This window comes from Erpetoichthys calabaricus, chromosome 14 (assembly GCF_900747795.2).
Source record: "Erpetoichthys calabaricus chromosome 14, fErpCal1.3, whole genome shotgun sequence".
NCBI classification, from domain to species: Eukaryota; Metazoa; Chordata; class Cladistia; order Polypteriformes; family Polypteridae; genus Erpetoichthys; species Erpetoichthys calabaricus.
In genome coordinates this window covers 48057548-48081112 of record NC_041407.2, presented here as the reverse complement: position 1 = coordinate 48081112, position 23565 = coordinate 48057548, and positions in this window count along the sequence as shown.

Below are 23565 nucleotides of genomic sequence, written 5' to 3'. Positions count from 1 at the left end.
CCAACAGAATTTTATTGTGTATATGTGTAATAACATCTTTAATGCCTTTACTTGTGCTTTTTCCCTCAGTGCCTTTAAGACCTTGTATTGGAGCTTCCTGCTGTTTCAAAAGTGAAAGTTGCTTGCAAGGGCTTTTTGTGTGCTTTTCAGTTGGCTGAAGAGTGCAAACTAAAGATTCACTCACTATGTTGTTCTGATTCTTTTCTTTCCTTACTCCCAATTTCAAACCTGTTGGACTTCTTATCACTCAGTAAAACTGAGTCAAATGTTATCACCAATCATTTTTCAAAAATTACTGGAAATGATTCATTGCTTGACTTCGCATAGCTATAGCCAGACAATGAGTTTGACCTCAGGCTCAAAGTCAGCCAGTTGCGTATAATATGAGAACTCAATAGCCTCATATATCTTGTGCTCCCACAAGTGCTGTTTTTTATTTTCAAATATACATTTTGTCTAATTTTTAAATATTTTATATTTAAAACTACAATCACTGAAAGTCTAGCCAGACTAAAATGTGATATTGTGACCATGCAAGGCCATTTAACTCCACAACACAATCGCAGGAACAGTATGGTAACTTGATAACAATGTAATACATGTAGTCCAGTTACTTAGTATCAAGTAATCTATGCAGTACTTATCTTATCTTATTGAAGTAGAAATGCCTGCTTTATTATTTTCCAGCAGCACTGGGTGTGAGGCTAGTAGGACACATAATGGATCCTTATTGAGCACAGCCAAGCTGATAAGAGTGTGCTGAATGCAATCTAATAACAGAAAGTTTTAAATAAAGTGTGAATTTAACTAAATATATTTATAAAACACTAGAAAATTATCACAGGCATTATTCTTATTTTCAAATTTTCGTCGACTAATGATGACATTTAAATCTTTTTTGAGCAGTTTAAAAACGTCTCAGCATTTCGACAAAGGAAAATTCCAGAAGATCACTTCCCATGTAAACACGGATTTTTAAGAAACCAGATTTCTGCCTTAACCAGTTAATTCACCTTAATCCAGTTCTGTGTTAGCATGGAAACACACTGAATTAGAGAGCTGCCTAATTAAAAAAACAAAAAAAACAAAATGTGAAACCAGAGTCAAAATAAAATAAGAAGAGCTGATGGTCATAGGTGTAATTTAACATTTTTTCCTGTTTACCACTAACCGTGCTGCATCTTATTTTTTTTTTTCCATTAGTTCAAAAATGTGGTTGCTGGGTGTTGTCCCTAGCCGTTTTGTCATACTGTCTGCATAACAGCACCATCATAAAATTGGCAACTGGACCTACCATCAATAAACGAGATGGCAGCTGCCATGAAAAAGCAACACAAATGACGGCAAAAACGGTAAACTACACGGTGTTATAGTTAGAAAACAGTTAGCTCTGGTAAGAGATGATAGTGCCGGGCCATGGCATTGCAGTTTGGTTCAGGAGGCATATGAGGCAAGGGTGAATCCCATGTGACTTACAACACTGCATATACCTTGCTGGAAGTCATCAAGTCGCCATCCCGGTGTGAACCCATAGCTGCGCAGAAGTCATATGAATATAAAAGCTGTTGGAGAAAAGTGAAAGGGCTAGAGAAGTTGGAGTTACTTAGCAGTGGAAGAGTGAGAGGAGTCATCAGGCTATGGGTTGCAGGCATTTACTGGCACTTAAGTGCAGGTGAACGCTCAGAGTTCTGGTCAGGGGTGATGTAGTGTAGGTAAGGTGGAGTCATGCTGCCCGACTGGGGGATTAGGAGAGGCTTTCCTATATGAAAAGGCATGAAGCACCTGAGAAGTTGTCTTTTGCCTGGAGAGAGCATGCATCTAGAACAAAGATGAGCTGAAATTAAAGCCCAAGCCCTAGAAAAGTCTAGACGGTGGGGATTGGTGAGACATTTGATCTATTCTTTTGTAACAGTTTTTTTTTCATTTTCTTGATTTTTGTGAAGGATGAAGAAAGGAATTGTTTCCTTTTTTGCAAAAGGCATTTTGTACTTTTTCTTTACATTTGATTTAACATATCCTCAGTGACTGTGTGTGCTTGATTTCTGTCTTCATTTGTTTGTTTTATCACTGTACATAAAAGGCTTACTGTTTTTTCACTTTTATATTTTGTCGTTATCTCAGTTTTTTCCACCACTGATCCACTTGACTCCAGATATCCACGGTCCGAATGTGAGTCATGGAATCAGCACACAGGGCATTATACCATGTAACCAAAAAGAAGGCCAGTCCTTACCCTGGATGTGATCCCCGGTCTGGGTATGAATTGTCCCAAGTATTTGGTTTAAAGACTTCTTAGAGCAGACTGTACAGCAAGTAGACTTTCTGGGGCAAAACGTTACTGGCGGGTGAAACAGATATCAGGAGGATGACAAAATAAAGAGGAAAGCGACAGGAGGAGAGCAGGGTGTGCTTTGGTGTGATCTGAGAATTGGGCAATTTATCTATCCGTATAACCTATCAGACAGGAGCAGAACCTGAGTGACTAAACACAGACGGAAGGAGGGAATTGGTTTGTTATGAGGTCTTCTGTTACTTTGTGTTATCCATGAATATCTTATCTTATATGTGTCCTTCATTTATTAATATAAGCGCTGATTCCAATGTATTCATGTGATGAGAGATGCCTGGAGGATGCTTTCTATTTATTTATTTATTGACTTATTTAATCATGTTGTCCTGATGATCAGTTTGTCTTGCCAACTGAGTACTATGAACATTCAAACCATTGGTTTAATTCTGTCTTGATGTTCTAACTTATTAGAAACTTTATTAATTTAGTGTCATTTATTTTGTATTTGAATGACCTAAATATACTGTACTTTATATATTGTAGGAATGAAAAAGTGGTTTATTCTAATGACCAACCAGTCCAACCATTATCTGAGCTAAAGGCCAGACCAGTCCCACATAGGGGAGACATGAATGGTGCTATACAGAATAAACATTGATTGATGGATTTGATTTAGACCCTACTGTACAGTGAGGTGAAGGTGCATCATCATAGGTCTCCTTTCCTTCCTTACAACTGGATACCCCAGTAAGATCCCATGACAATGTACTATTGAAATGAGTTCAAATAATATAGTCCATTACCAAGCTGTTGTAGGTCACGGCAGTGATCAACATCCCTACTGGTCACTGTCAGACATGTTCTATTGTTCTATTGACCAGAGCCTTTCAAATAAAAGCTAAATATTCTAAACTATAAAACATTCCCAGTTCTCTTGTGCCTTTTCATGCAATTTCCAAATCACTATATAGCAATAAAGCACAAAATAACACCAGTCTTACCAAAATATATAAAAAAAACAGTACAATGCACTACAGTCATGAACTGTACATTTATCTTTGACCATTTTAATAACAGATTCTTAAAGCTCTAACAGTAATAATATAAATCATAAGGCTAGCTAGCAACAACGGAGAAGGAAGCACATCTATGGCCTACACATATCTCAAAGAAAATAACCCTTTGGGAAGCCCCATCATTAGGAAAGGGCAAGTTAAAATAAATATTATGGGAGCCCCTGCGCTACGCTTTATTATTTTGGTGGAATGCCATGAAGCTTGACATTGGGGCATTCATTGATATTGCTAATGCCTCCTATCAACTTTGAGTTCATTTTCTTAGATCGGTAGGGATAGCTTTATCAAACAAAGTGAAACCTAGCACCGGTACTGTACATTGAATGAGAAATGAGAATATCCTTTGGAATCCATCTTCCATTTTTTCCCAGTTTCTTTTTTTCTTTTCTGCAAGTGATTTATTCTCTAAAATTGTTTAATCCAAAAACTTTGACATAGAATGCTGCAATCTTAAATAGTGTGATGGCACAGCAATCTGATGCCATTGTAGAAAAGGCGCTATATAGGTGCCTGACCCGGCACAGAATGGCACAGAGGCCCGTATAAAACACAAGGACTTTTTATTTTTCTTCACCCGTGGGCGCACGTCTTCCCCGTGACCCACAGGCAATACACAGTCCCAAAAGCACAATCCCAACAACAACACACTCTTCTCTACTCTCCCACCACTCCTTTGCAAGCTTAGTCCTCCTCCTTCTGACCCTGGCTCTCCGAGTGGTGGTGGCTGGCCCTTTTTATACCCCACCCGGAAGCGTTCCAGGTGCTTGATCACCTGGTCCTAATTGCATTTCCGGGTGGGGCTGAAGATTTGACCAGCCGGGCTGCAGACTCCATGCAGCTCCCCCTAGCGGCCATCCGAGCCCCCAACCAGGCTGTGGAGGACTCCATCTCCCATGGAGCCATGCGCTAGGCTGGGGGATCACTGTCCGCCAGAGAGACTGCCACCAAGTGTCCCGGGGGAGGTATTGAGCTGTCCATGGTAGCTCCCCTAGAACAGATGCAGCAGGGGCGTCCCTGCCGGGCATGGGACCTGGCTGTCCTTCACACCATGTAACACACATTATATGATGGCAACATGCTGGCAAAAAATAAACCAAGTTTTAATAAATGATTAAAGCAACTTTCACAATGCAACAAAAATAAATGGCAGAAAATCTTAACAGTTATTACGTGACTAGTTAGACATTCAAACAAGTTTAAAGAATAAGACGGGGGAATGGTCAGACATAGCAAGGATCTTTACACTGTGAAATGATATATTTTTTTCTGACTGTTAGTTACTCTTTAAAATTTTTTCAAACCTATTTTCCAGGGTTTTAAAGACCAAGGATTCCATTGATTACATTTGTTTTCGTTTTTTTTGCAACTTGTTTTTAAAGATGTTGAAAATGAATTACGTTTTTCTTTGTTGTGTTTTTTTTTGACAGTTGCTATGCTGTTATAAGCTTCTGTGACTCATGACATCAACATTGTGACTGTTTAAAGGTCAACATCATGTCTTTTATTATTGTCTGAGATTTCATATTCTTCCAAAGGTAAAAAAATAAAAGCCTTTAGGAAGTATTTTTCTAGTTGCAATTTTGTTCCTGTTTCTGCACTTTCTTTATCATCTACTAAGTCTACTTCTGCCTACAAGTCCCCAGTTGGCTATGAAATCTCTCACTATTCAACATTAGTTGTGGCTTCACATCCTGGGTTGTGTTTATTTATTTCACACCTTTTTTTTTTTTTTTTTAATTTTTATTAATTTTATTGTAATCATTCCATACAAATAGATCAATTTATAACAAAAAAAAAAGAAAAATTGAAAACAAATCAAACCCCACCCCTGAGAAGGAGAACTTAGCCAAAGGAGAATTGCTTAGGGCTTTTTAATAAGGCAACAATAAACAAAAAGAAGGTAGAAATATATATAGGTATATAAAAAATGGAGAAGGAAAATAAATGTGGTAATAGTTATTTCTCTTATTCTAAAATAATATTGATTAGATCCTGCCAGGCTTTGAAAAAGTTCTGTACAGATCCTCTAACTGAGAATTTGATTTTTTCCAATTTCAAATAATATAAAACATCGGTTTCCCACTGACTTATCAGAGGAGAGTTAGGATTCTTCCAATTTAACAAAATAAGTCTGTGTGCCTAAAGTATAGTGAATGCAATCACCGTTTGCTTGTCCTTCTCCACTTCAAGTCCGACTGGAAGAACACCGAACACAGCTGTTAATGGGTTAGGAGGGATTGTGACCCCAAGGCTGTCTGAAAGGCACTTAAAAATTTTGGTCCAAAATGATGTTAGTTTGGTGCAGGCCCAAAACATGTGACCCAGTGAGGCAGGAGCTTGGTTGCAGTGTTCGCAGGTTGGATCTTTCCCTGGAAACATTTTGGACAGTTTTAAGCGAGACAGATGTGCTCGATATATAATTTTTAGTTGAATAATTCTATGCTTTGCACATATGGAGCTCGAGTGAATTCTCTGCTTTGCTACCTTCCATTTCTTTTCTGATATATTGATTAAGAGATCTTCTTCCCAATGTCCTCTTGGGTCTTTGAAAGGTAGGGACTCTAATAAGATTTCATATAATGCGGAAATTGTGTTTAATTCCTCGAAATTGACCAGTATTTTTTCCAGCATGGTGGAGGGTACAAGGTGAGGAAAATCGGGCAGTTTCTGTTTAACAAAATTTCTAATTTGAAGATAGTGAAAGAAATGTGTAGCTGGGAGGTTGAATTTGGAACGTAATTGTTCAAAAGATGCAAATATCATGTCTATATAAAGATCTCTGAGCATTTTAATCCCAAAACTTTTCCAGGTATTAAAAACTGGATATGTTTGCGAGGGTTGAAAGAGGTGGTTCTCTTGCAGAGGTGCTGCGGATAAAAGATTTTCCATCTTAAAATGCTTTCTAAGTTGGCTCCATATTCTGAGTGAGTAAAGCACAATTGGGTTATTAATATATTTGCGATAACTTGCATTTATTGAAGCGCAGATGAGGGAGTATAAAGAAGTACTACAGGATTTTACTTTTATTGCGAGCCAAGCCTGTGTATGTTCATTTTTTTGTGTCCAGGTTTTTATGGCTTGTATGTTTGCTGCCCAGTAATAAAACTGAAAATTAGGTAAAGCCATGCCACCTTCTGCCTGAGGTCTTTGTAGGGTCGCTCTTCGGATACGTGGGTGTTTTGAGTTCCAAATGAATGACGTTATTGTTGAGTCTATTTGCTTAAAAAATGATTTATTGATATATATTGGAATGTTTTGAAATAAAAAAAGAAGTTTAGGAAGGATATTCATCTTAACAATGTTAATTCTTCCGGCTAGAGTGAGATGAAGGGTTGACCATCTATGCAAGTCTTGCTTAATTTTTTCCATACTTGTGATATTTACCCCTAGGTATTTAAACTGATCTGCTATGGTAAAAGGTAGGGTGTCCAATCTAATATTATATGCTTGTGAATTCACTGGAAAGAGTATACTTTTATTCAGATTAATTCTGAGACCGGATATCTTTTGAAATTCTTTTAGTGCTGTTAGAACTGCAGGGACAGTGTTTTCTGGGTCTGATATATATAAAACCATATCATCTGCATATAGAGAAATGTTCTGTTCCAGTCCTTCTCTGATAATCCCCTTTATCTGATAAGAATTTCGACAATGAACAGCCAGTGGTTCAATGGCGATTGCAAACAGCAGTGGTGACAAGGGACATCCTTGTCTGGTACCACGTTCTAGCTTAAAGTAGTCTGAGCAAATGTTGTTAATACAAACTGAAGCTTCTGGATTCGTATACAGTAGTTTGATCCATGAACAAATATTCGGGCCAAACTCAAATTTCTCCAATGCAGTGAAAAGGTAGTTCCATTCAATCATATCAAATGCTTTTTCTGCGTCAAATGATAGTAATATCTCTGGGGTGTTTGATTTTGCTGGTGAGTATATAACATTAAACAAGCGTCGGAGATTGGAAGATAGGTGTCGGCCTTTAATAAATCCAGTTTGATCCTGTGATATTACCGAGGGCAACACTTTCTCCATCCTTCTAGCTAGAATTTTTGAGAGTATCTTAACATCATTATTCAGGAGTGAAATTGGTCTGTATGATGCACATTGTAACAAGTCCTTATTTTGTTTAGGAAAGACAGTGATTAATGCTTGATGAAATGTTTGAGGTAGTATTTGGTTGTCTCTAGCTTCTGTAAATGTTGCCAATAAGAGGGGACCTAGCTGAGTGGAGAATTTCTTATAAAATTCTACAGGGTAACCATCAGGGCCTGCTGATTTCCCGCTTTGAAGTGACTTTATAGCATCTAGTATTTCTGTTAGCATCAGAGGTTTATCCAGTTCCTCAGCACTTAAAGCATCTATTTGTGGTGTCTGTAATGTATCCAGAAATGCATTAGATTGTGTGTTGTCTTCTTTGAACTCAGTAGAATATAAGGGTTTATAATAATCTCTAAATGCGTGCATTATATTTTTATGGTCAATGATTTCTTCTCCATTCTTGTTGGTGATTACTGGTATTGCATTGCGAACTTCTTGTTTGTGAATTTGTTGAGCTAAAAGCTTATTAGCTTTTTCTCCGTGTTCATAGTAATGATGTCTTGACTTATAAATAAGTTGTTCAGTTTCTTTAGTTGTTAAGATGTTAAGTTCTATATACAGGGCCTGCCTTTTCTTGTGAAGAGCTTCACTTGGACGCCTGGCTTGTTCTTTATCTATTCTAGCAATTTCGCTTCTTAGCTCTGACACTTTCTTGGTTTCTAATTTATTTCTGTGGGAAAGATATGAAATAATCTGTCCTCTTAAGAAGGCCTTTAGAGTTTCCCAGAGTGTTCCTGCAGAAACCTCTGTGGGCGTGTTTGTCTCTAGGAAGAAGATGATTTGTTTGGATATAAATTCTGTGCAGTTCTCGTCTGCCAATAGAAGAGGGTTAAGACGCCATATGCGAGGTGAGTGTGAGGGGCTTAATGATTTTAGCTCCAAGACTAGAGGAGCATGGTCGGAGATAACAATTGTGTCGTATTTGCACGATTTAATCGTAGGCAGGAAATTATTATCTATAAAAAAATAATCAATTCTTGAGTAGCTATAATGCACTGGTGAGTAGAACGAATATGTTCTTGAGTTTGGGTTAAGAAACCTCCAGGGGTCTGATAAGTTGTGATCATTTAAAAACTGTGTAATTGTCTTTGCAGTGTTAGATGTCGTCCCCCCTGTCACAGGAGTCCTATTTAAGAGTGGATTTAAAACACAATTAAAGTCCCCAACCATTATAATGTTATGAGTGTTCACATTTGGAATGGATGCAAATAGATTTTGCATGAATTCCTTATCATCGACATTGGGTGCATAAACATTTATCAGAATCATTTTACTGTTAAATAAGTTGCCCATGACCATCACATATCTCCCTTCAGGGTCCGATACTACATCTGATGCTACAAATGGAACTGTTCTGTGTATGAGAATTCCCACCCCTCTAGTTTCATTTATAAAGCTGGAATGGAACATTTGGCCAGTCCAGTCTTTTTGTAGTCTGAACTGATCCTTGCTTAGTAAGTGAGTCTCCTGTAAAAATACTATTTTAGCGTTTAAGCCTGTTAGGTAAGAGCATACTTTCTTTCTCTTTAATTCGTGATTCAGGCCTTTAACATTCCAGCTCACAAAGTTAACTGTCCCATCATGGAGACATTGATTCTGAGTTTTTAATGTCATTTTATAGCCTTAACTGGTAGTGAGGCAGTTTTAATATTAATTTCAAAATTCCCCATGAGTTATTGCATTTTAGCCTATTGTTGCATTGATATTTATAGCTATAAGGATTAAAAGAATAGATTAGATATAGCCTGCTCTCCTTCTCTCCCCCCTTTAAGCCCCCACCCCATTTTGCCTCCCCACTTGAGGCTTGATCCCACTTCACGATGTCCCGGTCCTCTGATATACAAAGAGACAGAGCACATCCAAAACAAAATAAACCCCACCCCGCAGCGGCAGGGAATTAAAACAAAGAGATATCTATTGCAGCTGAATTCTAAATACTATCTGCCGAAAATATAATCATTAATAGTCTTTAAGCTTAAAATAATCTTCAGCAATTTTAAGATATTAAGATAATAAAAGAAAGAACCATGGGAATGATTTTAAAAAGTAGTCTAGGATAAACATAGTAAATCCTAATATAATAGTATGCTGTAATAGTAGAAATAGTAGAAATAGCAATAAATCAAGAGTATGATGTTAAACAGTCTACTTTAAGGTAGTAAAAAAAAAAAAAAGAAATAGAAAAAAAAAAAACAGCCCTACTTTAATTACTTCCACACTTCCATGCTCACGTCTATAACTGTACTTAAGACATAAACATATAATGTCCAAGTAAAGAAAAGGATGTATAATTATAATACCAGTCTCTTTAAAAGTGGATCCAATAGCAGATGATAGGTCCTTCCCATGTCTTGACAGAATACGGCTCCTTATTAACTTTCAAAAAAGTGTCGGAAACAGCTTCTTTAGTTCCTTTTCAGCTTCCTCCTTGCTTGGAAATACATAATATTGGTCTTGAACTTCCACTTTCAGTTTGGCGGGATACAAGAGGCTGTATTTGATATCGGCTTTCTGTAGCAACTTTTTAATGTTAAAGTAGGCTGCGCGTTTTGCAGCTGTTAATGGTGACAAGTCGGGGAAAATACGAATAAGATTATTTTCAAATATAATCTCTTGCTTGTGTCTGAGAAGTGCCATCACATCAAGCTTACATCGTAATTGCTCGAAGCGGACAATAAAAGACCTAGGTTTAAAGGTGCTTGATCTGTATGTGCGATAAGCAGCTGCTATCTCATTGTTGGGTTTAAAATCTTCTCCAATTATTTTAGAGAGTAATTCTACTGCAAATTTCACTGGGTTTGAGCTTTCTCGTTTCTCAGGTATACCCTCAATTCTTATATTGTTTCTTCTGCACCCATCTTTCAGGGCCGCAAGTCTGTCTCCGAGTTTTTTGCATTCGGAATTCGCAGCTGTAGCTTTTTCATCGGCGTTAGACGCCTATTGTTCCGCAGTTTTAACTCGAGCCGTGAATGCCTGCTTAACGTCATCCAGCTGATCTGTAACGTCATTAATCTGGTCGGCAAGCATTTTCAGTTTGGATCTGTTTTCTTCGATGTGTTCCTCTAATTTCTCCAACATGCCTTTAAAGTTCACGTCAAAACGTTTAAATACACGCGTTTCCCAGTCTTTGTTATCCTTCTTAAGCTCGTTCTTAAGCTCAATGTTCGCCTTCTTAAGCTCATTCTTGTTATTCTTCTTAAGCTCATTTATGGCCGTAGCCATGGCAGAGGCCAGTGTAGCGATCATCTCTTTCATTTCAGTTTTCAGTTCGGACAGTTCATTTCGGATTTCGTGCTCCGCAAGTGGAAATGCAGCTCCTGTTACAGCAGGTGCTGCGGGCTCGCAATGAGTAGATGAGAGTACATCCTGCAGGGCCTTTTCTAGTCTCGAATGATCCTCAGAATTCGGCGATCCATCACGGCCTGTATCACTTGCACCTTTGCTCCCATTTTCACTCTCGACTAGAGACGATACAATGGAGTAGGGTCCCAGGAAATCTGCGCATTCGTCTGCTTGTTCCAGGTCAGTCTCTGAGAGACCATGCCTTGCACACGGGCCGGATGTCTGTCCAGACTTTGATGTAGCTTTAAGTTTCTTTTCCGGTTCTTTCTGACATTTCTTCTTGTTACTCATGCTTATATATTGTAGTGGAAGTTCCTTGGTCAGATTAAATACAGGATACCTCTAAATAATATGAAGTACGTGGGAAAATAAAGCCGCTGCTAGCGGAGCTCTGCTTCAGACGTCCATCTCCTATAAAGAACGAGACCAACTCTATTTATTTCACACCTTTACAGTTACAACCTTTGGCTTGCTATTTTGACATTGTGACTTCTCCCAGTTCCTCTTTCACTCAAAAATTCTGCTCGTGGTAAAATGCACCTGGGGTCAGTGGCAGTGCATGAGTGTTTTTTAAAAACTGTGCACTCAGGCTCTGGTCAGACATAGGTACATGTAGCAGTGTGGATGAGCGGCCTGAGGTGTTGATGAAGGAATTAGAAAAGCCTGTTGTTACATGCAGATACATGCAGTTTGGCCGATGTCCCCATTAGTGCTCTGGGGTTTATAATTAAAGCATAATTAAACTAATGTCAAAGAACAGGCAAAGAGCCAAAAGAAAGGTTTGGAGGAGCCTCCTGTATACTTGAACCCGCCTGAAAAATGGTAAAATGATAGCACGATAGTGTACAGATTGGAGTCCTAAACAGAACTGATTTGGCTGAGGCAAAGATGGTGGCTATAAAGGAAGGTTGAGGAAGTGACGTCGTCAGGACTGGGACCAGAAGTGTTGTCAATGGGGCCAGGCGGAATTTCCCATAACTGTTCTGCAGTGGAAAGAGAGAAAGGATTAGCACACTCTGCCACCTCCTGGTCTGGCGTGAAATTACCTTCATTCAAGCCCTTCAGCTGCATCTCATTCACACGTGCGTGACACTAATTAAAGCATAAATTAAAGTATAATTAAATGAATTAATTTGATTAAAGCAAAATTATAGCACCTGCTGAAATATAAAATTAGCTCAGGCAGGACAGTAGGAAAAACAAGGATTGGGAAGAATATGAAAATGATCGAGATGGAGATCAAAGGAATGGATAAGGAACGAAAGACAAATCAGGATCGGGGCTGAGCCAGTGCTGCTGTGGAGAGGTGGTAGGTGGTTGGGAATGTGGGCCCAGGAGGAGTGAGTGGACAGCACTCATGGGGAACGGTCGATCCTGCTGATCACTTAAGGAGCAGGAGTGTCCAACCACTTTGAGTGGGGCTACCGCTGAAGGCCAAGGGCTTGTGGGGTCCCTGCTGAACACCATGGGATGATGGCAGGAAAATCTGAAAGGGCTGACTGAGCCTGTTGGAGGACAACTCCACATGGTGAGCAGACTATAAAGGGGAATCAAAGGAATCGTCTGATTCAAAGAAAGACGCACAGGTTCAGAAATAGAGTACAGATCCTGCGGTTTTAACATTTGGTTTTAACTTTAATGGATTTATTTATTTATGAATTATTTATTTCATTATGATTTTTAACTTCCACAAGAGCACTTGTATTATTGAATTATTTATTAAATTATTTATTTAAAGAAGAAGCACTCCACTTTATTTCTTGTTTGAACAGTATTTGAATAATAAAAGAATTGACACTTTTACACCTACTCTTGTTGTTGTGTGTCCTCATTCGCCCTAGTCCATCTTAGTCTATGACCGTTGATATCCGTGTTCTAAGGAACATGACAGCTGCAGGCAACCTGGACACCACACTCATATATAATGCAATCAGTATGGCTTGGACACATATATTACATGCCTAGTGACCATACAGCATCATAGAGACAAAATAGTGGCACTCATGAAAACAACCACTCAAGATATTAAAACTCATGACGACAGCCACTCAAAAAATCTGAAGAATATGGTACTTAAAAATGTTAAAGTAAATCAAAAACAAAAATCATAATTAATTTGGTACAAAAATGTGACACGTATAATGATCAGAGCTTATTAATATAAGGCTTCATGTCCTCCATCTGACAGGAATTTCTAAAAACTTGTAAAATGTCCGGTTTGAGTACTGGAATTTCCTGGTGCTTTAAAATCCAAAAGAGAATTTTTCAATACAATACGGGTATCTCTGGATGATTGAACCTCATGGGAGGGACCCCCACAGTGTTTGAAACAATGTACAACTGCCACCCACTCTTTGATAAAATGTGGGTATTTCTGCGGGATCGAACCTCTAAGGGGAAATAAACCCCCTTGCCACAAACCAACCCCTAACTACCCCAACCCCCCTCATCCTGGTCTGTGCTCTTAAGAGACATTTTAATGTGTTTTCCTTTATCCTCTTTTACTTTCTTTCGGTATCCTCTTTTGGCTATTCTGGTACTAGGCAACCCTAGGCACATGTGAAATCTGGGCTTAGTTGACCCCAGGGTGCTCAAATACCTCTGGCATATGACATGTAATAAAGGTGATTAAATGAATAAAGCACTTGCACAAAAACCATGTCCAGTCAGTTCCAAATCACCTACTTATTTCAAGTCACCAAGTAATCCATGTTGCTTGGAAGTCACCTTCAGCAGTAACCAATTCATCATCGGCAAATGTCACATGCATCACAATGAGCTTCTGCTGAATAGTAGCCAGCAGGAAAAAATTAAATTTTGTTTTTTATATTACTGTGTTGTACTGCCTTAAAGAGAATATAGAAACGTGCAGAGTGGCTGCTCCAGGGGTGGCACGAATGGCTGCAGTAGTTAGTAGTGTTTAGTGGTTTTACTGAGTCTTGTTCTTTCTGTTTCTTTACCCAAACTGAAAATCAGATAAGCCTACTTTCACTGCCACAAAAGCTTTGTTGTGTTCATGTAGGTTTCAATTAGCAAACAAGCCTCTCATTTGCTGAACCTCACACGACCCAAAGAGATTACATTATGTTGATTTATGAGCTTAGCTGTGTCTTGCTTGGAATTAAAAACATAATTCCAGGGCTGGGTCTGGATAAATAGCTTTGACTGGTTTACTGTATGAAAGCACATTAGTAATTACCACAGGAACATAAAAACAAGAAAGGTGGCCTTCTGTACCTCAATGAATTCAAATGAGCCTTGTCCGCTGTGCTTTGAAAATGCACTGTAGATTATGCTTGTGCTAAGAAAATCTTTCCCTCCTCTTGATATTGCCTATGTTTTTGCATGCACATTCTGTTTGATTTATCCCTATAAGGCACACTTCCTCAAATAAGCTCATCATATCACTATTACAAATATTTTTCCCCCTCCATTTTCTTAACCCACTTCAGTTTAAGAGAAAGAAAGCATGAGAAGAAAACAAAGAAAAGGCACTGCACTGAGTGCCAGTCCATCACAGGGCATACTGCAAATGCAGAATTGTTAAAACAAAAATTTACATGCAAAAACGTTACCTTGATATGTTATCACATAAATATATGTGTACTCTATGTAAAGCATTCAGACCCCTTCGATTTTTTCATTTTGTTATGTTGCAGCCTTATGCTAAAATCGTTAAAAAATATTTTTCCTCATCAAGCAACACTGAATACAGCAAAATAACAAAGGGAAAACTGTGTAACATTTCACCACGATGACTGGCTAGGGCACCAGTTCTGCCCCATTGCCAATAGAGCCCATTAATCGATTTTTTTCCCACCTTACTTTTAATACTAAATCAACAGACTGTACCATATTTCTTACTGTCCCCAAGAACAGATGTCTTCTTCAGGCTACAGACCCCTTTCCTCAGCTTTTAACTCGCCAAAGAAGCCATAGCATCCTCCATTGGAATCCAGTGATAATATGGATGCCTACTGGGACTCGATGATAAATATTCTCCTTGAACACAAAACCATGCTAAATGCTACAATGCAGACCAAATTTACTGTGATACGGGGTGAGCTGACAACTATTAGAGAGGAGCCAGTGAAAATTAATAAAGTCTGAGCCCTACAATTCACCGTATCCCATCATGATTTGGTGCACGATTTGAAGAGACAATTTAAGAATTATTAGACTTAAAGAAGGGGCCAAGAAGGACAACTTGATTTACTTCCTCTCCTCCCTTGCTCTTATTTTCTGGGATGTTTGGGTACGGGGGATAGTTTGGGCCCTCTCTGCTTACTTCTGCTTTTATGTGGTTACTTATTCTGCCATTGTTGGTAGTTCATGGGTCTGTCCGGGTGGTTTTGAGATGGAGCAAAAGCTGGGGGGACTTTCAATTTCTGTGTTTGTGACAGTACCAATTGCCACACAACAGCATACTAATACTTCCCTTTCCTAATACGCCCTATCTCCTGCCAGTCTCTTTTCTCAGTCTAGTTATGGAAAAGCTTAATATTATCTTGTGGAATATCAGGGCCTTGAACTCAGGTCAGTGATATTCTTGCCTCCTTGATCTTCTCCACCGTCACCATGTGGTCATGGCTTTAATTCAGGAGTTGCACTTGTTGGCCGCAGAAGTCTCACACTGTAATAATAAGTATTACAGGGGTGAGGTGTCTTCCTCTGCTCATTCTAAAAGATGTGGCATTCTTATTTCACTGTTTCATATCCTTCATATTAAGGATTTGGCATCAGGTGACGACAACGTGGGTCGATTTTATTATTTGAAGGCCAGGCTGGGAGGTCATAAATTACTCTTTGTTTCTGCTTATGGCTGTAACCCATATCGCCCCTCCTTTTTCCCCGACCTCACCGGCCATCTTGTTAAATTCTCTGATTGTGATCTTCTGTCGGCATTGATGTGAATGTGGCACTAAATCCAAACACAGGGTCACGGGGGTCTGCTGGAGCCAATCCCAGCCAACACAGGGCACAAGGCAGGAACCAATCCCGGGCAGGGTGCCAACCCACCGCAGGACACACACAAACCACACACTAGGGCCAATTTAGAATTGCCAATCCACCTAACCTGCATGTCTTTGGACTGTGGGAGGAAACCCACGCAGACACGGGGAGAACATGCAAACTCCACGCAGGTAGGACCCGGGAAGCGAACCCAGGTCTCCTAACTGCGAGGCAGCAGCGGTACCACTGCACCACCGTGCCGCTCTTTAATTATTCAGAGAGCTGTAATATCACGAATGTAATGGATTCTGTGTCCTGTCGGAGAAAGAGAAAGAACCGAAGCACGTAGTGATTCACACATAGAGCACATAGAAGATCAAACACAGAACAAAGCATTTAACGTGCTACTTTAGTTATGATGGGATTTGAGAAACTAGTAAAATAGACGATTTTAAGATGAAGTTTATAATGTTCTACTTTAATGACAAAATAAACTACATGATTAAAGTGGAAATTTCAAGATTAAAGTTGACATTTCGTGCTTTTTTCCCATTGTGTGCCTATTTTTTTTCTCTGTACCCTAATAAGCTTTCACATGACACTCAGACGGTCCGCTACGAGTCGCCTTTTCACGCCGACTTTGATATGTGACAACTTCTTTTTTATTTCGGACACTGTGCGACTTTGTGAACTTGAGCTTTCGAGTTTCTCCGCCACTGTCACTTGATCAACTTTCTTTTGTTGATTATACCACTGTTTAAACCAACAAATAGTACGTTTTTCCTTTGCCTCCACTTGGTATTCGCTGAAATTCTTATATTTTCCCCCGTGCTTTTCCCATTGTCTTTTCACAGAAGGCTATTTATATCGATTTGCATATTCAAAGAGGCATAATTCTGGGAGGAGTTGGGGCGGGACAGAAGGCGCATGCAAGTGCATTACTTTTCACGCTGATCGGGATTTATGTAGTGGAAGAACGTGAAAGTTTGCGTACGCACAGATTCTTGCATTTGGATTTTTCTGTGCTTACGCACATTCCTGCTTTTGTGCTTACACCATGTTATAGTGTGAGTTCTACGCATGGCGTTATACACGAGGCCCCTGGCCTCTCTCTCTCTTTAACATGAATATAAAATTGCTAGCTAAAGTTCTGGCCCGCTGCTTACAGAAAGTAATTAGTAAATTAATGCATCCTTGTAAGTCTGATTTCATACAGTCATGGTTCGCCTCTGATAACCTGAGAAGACTTCTGCATATGATTAATTCAGGTCCCACCCTTTCTAGCCCTGTTGCACTCCTTTCCCTGGATGCTGAAAAGGCTTTTGACTGCATGAATTGGCAACTCTAATGGTAAGTCATGGACAGAATGGGCTTTGGACCAAGTTATGAAAATCTGGTGAAGACTCCTTACTCTTTTCCCTCTGCAGTTCTCCTGTATAATTCAAATATCTCACATCTCTTCTCCATTAGTAGGGTAGCTAGGCAATGCTGTTCTTTGTCTCCTTTGCTCTTCAACTTATCTCTTGAACCACTGGCAAATGCCACTGTAATTCCCAGTTTCTAACTCCTCTTACAGTTTCAAATTCCAGTCTTTTAATATCCTTATACGTTAACAATATTCTTCTCTACCTAGGTAAAGCCCTGACTGATATCCCTTGTGTGCTAGAACTTTTGAGGTCTTTTGAAGCCCTGTCTAGTTAATTGGTCTAAATCTTCTCTCTTGCTCCTTAATGGTATATGTTGTCACTTCTCCTTATCATCTGTCATCCCTTTATCTAGTAGTCTAAGACAGAGGTTGCCAACCTTCTCATTGCCAAGACCACCACAGAAACTTACCTTAGGCTAAGGACGCCCTACCCATCACCATCCAAAAAATGACATATTCTACATGTCTATAATAAACTGCTATACAGACCTACTACCTGCTAAGTGCATGAAACAAAACCATATAAAACAAGGCACTTTCAGTGCAGAAAAAATAGAGTGCTTATAATAAATACATAAATTAAACTCACCTTAAGTCTAGTGTGACTTTTGGACTTGGATGTTATTGCACAGTTTGTCCAGTCTGAGTTGCAGCTGGGTTAGGGACAATCTTAAATCATTTTCCTCATTTAGCCATGATCTGTTTTTTGGTTTTCAGTACTTTCAATGCAGAAACATATGCCTCACAAAGGTTTGTTATTGCAAATGGTAAGCATCAGATGGCTTTTTCATTCAACGCTGAGTTTTTGTTTCTAAGATTGCTCCAAAATTCAGACAGAGGAATGGCAGATGATTGCATTCTCAAACTTCCATCTTTGGCTATTTCAATTAATTCCTCTTGTGACTTCAAATCACAGTTTAAATCCAGTTTAAATGATGATTATCCGGGTCTGGGAAATACTCGCTAAAGTATTCCTTCAGGTGTGTCAGATGTGACAATACTAAAGGCAGGACTATGTCTGCAGGCACATTGAATGTTCCTAGCTCCTATTGAAGGAGCAGACACATTACAGTATTTCGTTTGTTTATCTTTTTCTCTTTTTTGTATAATTGCACAAATGTTATCTTGAAAATTAAGTATGCTGTGATTGCGGCTCTGATTCAAGGTATTTAAAAGTTGAAATATGTTGGTGAAATACACAAGCTTCAGAATCCACGACTGGATGTCAAAACAGCTAGCAAACTGGGAGTTCTCAGATGACAGGAATTCACGCAGCTCTTCGTGGAGATCAAACACTTGCTGCAAAACTGCTCCGGGAGACACCGGACCTCAGAATACAGCAGAAGGCTTTCACAACTGGCACCCATGCACAGTTTGGCAAACAGCCCATGTTTAAGGGGACATGCTTTGATAATATTTACAACTGCAACCATGCTTCAAGCACATGCTTATAATTTGTCCTCGAAAGTTGGGGCTGACAGTTAGTGCAGCTCAGTAGCTGAAACTGCATATTTTTTCCACTTCTGCTTGCAACTCTTCTATGGTCACGTCTCAGCTATGGCAAATTTCTAGGAAAGTGTTCGACAAACAAGATCTCTGGAAAAAACAGCATATTTGCTATGGAAAATGCTTTGTCAACAATATTCATAAGAAATGCAATAATGTACTTTATGAGGTAGAAATACATAAAAAAATAAAAACAGTTGTGTCAAATATATGAAATTTAAAAAATTGTGCTTCAATTTATATGTTGTGGTGAGTGGCTGGGGGCGGTACCCAGCCGGGACGCCTGGAAGGACCGGAAGAGGGATTACGCCTCATCCGGACCACGAGGGTGCAGTCCCCCTGGTTGGTATGGGGACCACGGGAACAGAGCATGGAAGCTCAACCCTATAGGGGCCTGTGGTCACCGCCAGGGGGTGCCCAAATGCCTGAAGAGCCCTGGACGTCAGCACTTTCGCCGCACCCAGAGGTGCTGGCGGAAGGAATATCAGGAACACCTGGAGTTCTTCTGGTTGCTCAGACGGCACTTCCGCCACACCAGGAAGTGCTGGCAATAGTTCATCAAGAGGCACCTGGAGTACGTCCAGGTGAATATAAGAGGGGCCGCCTCCCTCCATTTCGATAGCTGGAGTCGGGTGGAAGAGGACAGAGCTTGGAGGAGAGAAGTGGAGGCGATCAGGAGAAGAGGCATTGAAGAGAGAGGCCTGGACTGAGGGTGATTTGGTGCAGGGGCACTGGGTTGTGCGTGTGCACTTGTAAATAGAAAATATGAATATATGTGTGCTTGGGTGTAAACCATTGGTGTCTGCCTGTCTGTGTCCGGGCTGCTTTCCACAATGTTTAAAGTCTAAATATTTCTGATTGTAATTGACATTTCTCATTTTAACCTTCTGGCAGTAGCTCTTAGAGGGCTAGAGACACCAGTAAAGAATCAAACTTCTTTATATTATCATTATTTAATTACATTATACATTATTAAAACATTTTTATACTTGTGATCAGCAGCTTCGAAATAGCATAAAACAAAACTTCACGTGGCTATATTAGTGATCTCCTTTTTTTCAAAGTCTTGTGAAAGGGAGTATCTCTGACTCCTCATTGATGTGACATGCACAACTTCAAGTCCTTCTGATCATTTTTGCTGAAGACACCTGTTGCTATACTCTTTATCATAAGGGTGTAATTTCTTACACAAAATATGATTGAAAAAATGGCTCTCATTTTTAGGGTATAGAGGGCAAAAAATTGGGGGGGGAACCACAAAAAACTCTGTGTCCTGCATAACTAAACGTCAAGATGCATCCAACAGTATGTGCGGGTTTTCTGGTACATGTAAGTTAGGAAAAGGCGGTCAAAAAAACTGAAGTAACTCTTATGAACATAATAACTAATTGATGAAATTCATGACGACATCTGAAAAATGATTCTCAAATTTAGGAAAATAGTGGAACATTAGAACATTAGAACAATCTAAACCAGAACAGGCCATTCGGCCCAACAAAGCTCACCAGTCCTATCCACTTAATTCTTCTGAAATAACATCAAGTCTAGTTTTGAAGGTCCTTAAAGTCCACACTACTTGGCAACTTATTCCATGTGTCTATGGTTCTTTGTATAAACAAAAACTTTCTAATGTGTATGCAAAATTTACCTTTAACAAGTTTTCAATTATGTCTCTGTGCTCTTGATGAACTAGTTTTAAAATGACAATCTCAATCCACTGACTAATTCCCTTCCTAATGTTAAACACTTCAATCATGTCACTTCTTAATCTTATTTTGCTTATACTGAGACAACTCAGCACTTTTAACCTTTCCTCATAATTCAGCCCGGGAATCAGCCTAGTTGTTCTACACTGCTATATCCTTTTTGTAGTTTGGAAATCAAAACTGGACACAGTATTCCAAATGAGGCCTCACCAGTCTGATATAAAGCATGAGCATAACCTCCTTGGACTTGTACTCTACACACCGTGCTATATAACCTAACATTCTGTTTGCCTTCTTCTGAACACTGTCTGTCATAAGGTGTACTCTCAATTTACAGACCTCCCATTATGTATTCAAACCTAACATTTTTACTTCCTACATGTAATACTTGTGTCAGGTGTCAGACGTAGTCACTCCCTTATTTTAGTGGCAGCTACACAATCAAGCTTAAATAATTTTAAGCTGAATTTGCTGAATTCTGCCTCGTCTGTTCTCAACCAATTATGAAAGTAATGTGAAACATATGTGAGAATCTGACAAAATTTATGGAGAGCACTTTGAGTAATGAGAAAAGTGCTATATAAATATAAAGAAATGTTATTATTAAAATGATGCTGTCTGTTCTGGTAGCCCATGCTCAGTTCATGCAGTTTGGAGTTAAAGTTATTGACAAAAAACTGTCTTTCACCTTTTACTATAAAGCAACTCAGTTGTTGATGACAATCAATAAAACGTGAATGATTCTGAAGAGAGCTTAGTTAAGGATGTTTTGATATACAATGCTGATATTTTTCTGCTGCACTATAGGAAAACATCAACATTCTGAAATATGCCTTTGTAAAAATACTGTTTGTTAGGAAAAGTGAGAAATGTATACCAGCATATAAAGTTTGCTTTTTTCAGTTCAGTATTGGTTTATTTAGTTCAGTTACAGCCACACACTGAGCAAATCAAGCTAACCGAACATGGATTTCTGCATTCTGGGAGTCTCTTTGTGCTTGAGAAGATTGTCGGATGTCATCATTGGTTTTCAGTGATACTTCTTTAGGAGTGTAGCCTTAATCTATACAGTTAATGACCACATCTTTGTTGCTAATGCCTTAAGCTATGAAGCATTTATGTGCAATCCATATATAAATATAATGTGATGCAAACTAAAATATATACAGTGGTGTGAAAAACTATTTGCCCCCTTCCTGATTTCTTATTCTTTTGCATGTTTGTCACACAAAATGTTTCTGATCATCAAACACATTTAACCATTAGTCAAATATAACACAAGTAAACACAAAATGCAGTTTGTAAATGGTGGTTTTTATTATTTAGGGAGAAAAAAAAATCCAAACCTACATGGCCCTGTGTGAAAAAGTAATTGCCCCCTGAACCTAATAACTGGTTGGGCCACCCTTAGCAGCAATAACTGCAATCAAGCGTTTGCGATAACTTGCAATGAGTCTTTTACAGCGCTCTGGAGGAATTTTGGCCCACTCATCTTTGCAAAATTGTTGTAATTCAGCTTTATTTGAGGGTTTTCTAGCATGAACCGCCTTTTTAAGGTCATGCCATAGCATCTCAATTGGATTCAGGTCAGGACTTTGACTAGGCCACTCCAAAGTCTTCATTTTGTTTTTCTTCAGCCATTCAGAGGTGGATTTGCTGGTGTGTTTTGGGTCATTGTCCTGTTGCAGCACCCAAGATCGCTTCAGCTTGAGTTGACGAACAGATGGCCGGACATTCTCCTTCAGGATTTTTTGGTAGACAGTAGAATTCATGGTTCCATCTATCACAGCAAGCCTTCCAGGTCCTGAAGCAGCAAAACAACCCCAGACCATCACACTACCACCACCATATTTTACTGTTGGTATGATGTTCTTTTTCTGAAATGCTGTGTTCCTTTTACGCCAGATGTAACGGGACATTTGCCTTCCAAAAAGTTCAACTTTTGACTCATCAGTCCACAAGGTATTTTCCCAAAAGTCTTGGCAATCATTGAGATGTTTCTTAGCAAAATTGAGACGAGCCCTAATGTTCTTTTTGCTTAACAGTGGTTTGCGTCTTGGAAATCTGCCATGCAGGCCGTTTTTGCCCAGTCTCTTTCTTATGGTGGAGTCGTGAACACTGACCTTAATTGAGGCAAGTGAGGCCTGCAGTTCTTTAGACGTTGTCCTGGGGTCTTTTGTGACCTCTCGGATGAGTCGTCTCTGCGCTCTTGGGGTAATTCTGGTCGGCCGGCCACTCCTGGGAAGGTTCACCACTGTTCCGTGTTTTTGCTATTTGTGGATAATGGCTCTCACTGTGGTTCGCTGGAGTCCCAAAGCTTTAGAAATGGCTTTATAACCTTTACCAGACTGATAGATCTCAATTAGTTCTGTTCTCATTTGTTCCTGAATTTCTTTGGATCTTGGCATGATGTCTAGCTTTTGAGATGCTTTTGGTCTACTTCTCTGTGTCAGGCAGCTCCTATTTAAGTGATTTCTTGATTGACACAGGTGTGGCAGTAATCAGGCCTGGGGGTGGCTACGGAAATTGAACTCAGGTGTGATACACCACAGTTAGGTTATTTTTTAACAAGGGGGCAATTACTTTTTCACACAGGGCCATGTAGGTTTGGATTTTTTTTCTCCCTAAATAATAAACACCATCATTTAAAAACTGCATTTTGTGTTTACTTGTGTTATATTTGACTAATGGTTAAATGTGTTTGATGATCAGAAACATTTTGTGTGACAAACATGCAAAAGAATAAGAAATCAGGAAGGGGGCAAATAGTTTTTCACACCACTGTAGATAGATAAAATAAAAAAATAGATTTAATGTAAAAGATTTTACTAATATTAAAAATTACTATTATTATTGTTGCTGCTGTTGTTGTTATTATAGCACCTTTCATTGTCCACACTAACACTTTGCAATGCATTTTAAAACCATTTCAGTAGAGGAGGAATTCAAGTATTATGGAAACGGATGAAGGGAATGAAAGGAATGTTAAGTGTGCTCTTTTCATCTACACACGGCTCAGTCCATAACAGGTGGAGATCCTGCTGAGAAGTTATAAGAGAGTTTCATCCACCCCATCATTCTAACAAAAGCACCCGGTGGTCTGCTTTTGATGGAGGTTCACCTTAGACATTGCTCCCTTGCTCTGACATGAACTTACCTGATCTCCAC